Here is a 3,058-nt window from a genome sequence, read left to right as displayed (position 1 = left end):
TAGACCTATGAATATTTGTGTATAAATAAAATTCTGTAAAACAAAACGGTATGAGTAAAAGTATGTATTTGAAGATTAGACACAGTAATTTACCGATTCCTTTGTGAATTTGAAGATGTGTTTGGCATAGAAAATGAACATGTAGAATGATGGGTAACCATTGTTCGTTTTTGTGCCGACTGAGAATCTTCAGTTATTGTTTCCCACTCCAAGTGAGTGCGATCGCGACGAATTGGTGTTAAAGAACGTTGTCTTAGTTGAACACATTCTTCTAATCCCTCTTGCTCTCGTTGCAAGCATTGAAATTCAATTTTTTCACGCTCTCGTCGTGCCCGTTGGGCCAATGCAGCTTTTGATATTACATTATCATTTTGTGCCTAAAAAGAAAATATTTTATCATTGAAGCAAAATATGTGAATATTTTGTGCTTAAAATGAAACTATCTTCTTATTTCTTCCCTTTCTCTTAATTTTGTTTTCTATTTTATTTGTTTTATACCTTTAATAGTGTTATCTTTATTTCTTTTTTTCTTATTTCTTCACTTTCTATCTTCCTATTTCTTCCCTTTCCCTTTCTCTTTTTTTGTTTTCTATTTTATATATTAAATAAGAATTAAAAACCTATCTTATTTAGTTTCTCCTTTCTTTATATATTTTTTCTTTATTTCTTCGTTTATTTTTTCCTATTCTCTTTATATAAGTAGCAACTTATGGATGGTACATTATAAATGCACATGTATCCATGCAAAATAAGAATAAATAAATTTGAAAAACACATACAAATAATAGCAAGTTACAGGAAAACATATTACAATCATTCTACAAAAACAATAAAAAACAATAAATTCATTTTATACACTCATATATTTTAACTATTCAAAATTTTGATTAGTTTTGCATCATATTTTTAAAAAAGAATATATACCACTTGACATGCATTTGTCATTCTCTTGCCAGAAGGAGCCATCTTTTCTTTTCCTTTAGACATTGGGTTGACCTTTTCTTTATCTTTTGCCTAACAAATATAAATAAAATATTGAAAAGATTAAAAAAATCTTATATAATCTTATATAAATAAAATACATACAATGTTTGACTTGATTTTGTACTTACTGCACGAACACGGATAACATTAAGGTCGTGCTCACCATGGATGACCACACCAACATTTCTACATGGAGTTGTAGGAGGAGGCCTACAGAAATAGATTGTGAACAAATTAAAATCTATATAATAAAGTGGTAATAGTAAGAGTAAAAAAATTCAAGATTGTCTTGGGTAAAAAATTCTTTTTCTTTTTACCAATTTGGTGTTAAAGAAGGTTGTCTTGGGTTAATACATTCCTTCGATCTTTCTCTTTCTTGTTCTCGTCGCAAGCGTTGTCCCAATTGGTATGCAGAACATGGCTTTTGATTTTTTTCACGTTCTCGCCGTGCACGTTGGGCCAATGTAGCTTTTGATAACACATTATCATTGTGTGCCTAAAATGAGAATATTATATAAGAAGGTGCATAAAATGTGAAGGTTAACTAACTTGCTTCCCTTTCATCATGTATTTTTTCTTCCTTTTAACTAACTTTTCCTCTTCACTCGGTTAAGTTGTTAGTCATATAAGAACCAATGCATGTATTTATGAAATTTAAAAAGGAGGGGAAAAATAATTTGAAAACACATTAAGCACACAAAACTGCAAACTCACTATGCACGCACTTATTGGTTTTAAGACACTACCCATCTCTTTACAAAATGTACGTTGAAAAGGTAAATATTAGATCATTGGTTACGTAAAATGTGAATATTAGCGTGTAATGTCTTGTACTTTCCTTTTCTCTCTTCTTGTTGTTTCTGTTATACAAAAATGCATTTTTTGTCTTTTTCTTCTTTCCTTAAGAACTTCTTATAAGAAAAATAAAAATTAAAAAAATTATATTATGTAGTTTCCTTTTCATCACATATTTGTTTTTTCTTCTTATTTTCCTTTTTCGTTTTCTTCTATTATATTTTTATTATGTTATGTTGTAGATGCAACATATTGTACAAATGCAACATATTTTTATCATACAAATAGACAAACATATTAAAAATTCAAATTAATGTTCATTCAAATGCATTAGCATGTTGTACAAATGCTTACTTTAACATGCTTCAGAAAAACATTTCACATTTAATAAAAAGAATTGAATAAATTTTTGAAAAAGAAACTTTTGAAAAATATACATAAAAAATAGTATATGACACTATGCAATTCCTTAAAAAATCTATATAATATTCAAAAACGAAACTTTTAAAAATTGTTGAGAAACCACACCATGGGATGTGCATTTTCCTTTCCTTTGCCATAAGGAATAGCTTTTTTTGTTTCCTTTGATATTGCTTTGTCTTTTTCCTTTGCCTTTGCCTGTAAAAAATAAGAAGAATATATTTATAAATTATTTTTAAAATGATAAGAAAATACATGTCCAATGTTCAAGTGACTTTTAGGCTTATCTCATGAATGCGAATAGTATTAAGGTCACGCTCATCGCGAATAACAACATTAACATTTCTTTCTTGAAGAAATCGAACCTATACATACAAAAACTTTGGAGTGATAAATAAAACTTTATACACATAAATAAGAAAATTAGTAAAGGGGGGTGATATTACGGTTCGGTGTAAGTCCCCATCCACCTATAAAGCATGAGGAAAAAAAATAATTAGAATAGTGATATTGTCCATAACTGTTGTATTTAAATTTATAAGAGAGGTACTTAAATTTATATGAAGAGAAAAAAGAAGAAAAAAAACTTACTTGACCAAAAATAGTGATATTGTTCATAACTGTTGTACTTCAACCTAATTGGTTATATAATTTTAGACACAAAGAAACAAAAAAAATTAGCAATAATAAAAGTTAACATGGATTTCATTGGCAATGAAATGTTATTTCCAAATATGTTGCGACCAAATCGAATAATAAAATTCAAATTTTATTTAAATAAATAACTGCCATGAATAGGAAATACTTAACGGGTTACAAACAAGAGGAAAAGAAATAAATAAAAATATAAACTTCTAAG

General features: G+C 28.0%; 1 long non-coding RNA gene across 1 annotated transcript; it reads right to left on the bottom strand.

The window, feature by feature from the left end:
- Nucleotides 1-2,486: 2,486 nt before the first annotated feature.
- LOC114292593 (uncharacterized) lies at nt 2,487-2,840 on the bottom strand. The gene is made up of 3 exons (XR_003639789.2): nt 2,791-2,840; nt 2,646-2,669; nt 2,487-2,564 (listed from the first exon to the last, which is right to left on the bottom strand). It is a non-coding gene; the product is annotated as an uncharacterized LOC114292593 (long non-coding RNA).
- Nucleotides 2,841-3,058: the final 218 nt, after the last annotated feature.

This window comes from Camellia sinensis, chromosome 7, assembly GCF_055761805.1.
Source record: "Camellia sinensis isolate YWXY chromosome 7, ASM5576180v1, whole genome shotgun sequence".
Taxonomy (NCBI): Eukaryota; Viridiplantae; Streptophyta; class Magnoliopsida; order Ericales; family Theaceae; genus Camellia; species Camellia sinensis.
Note: the sequence above shows the minus strand (reverse complement) of the source record. Positions and strands in the feature narration are given on the sequence as shown.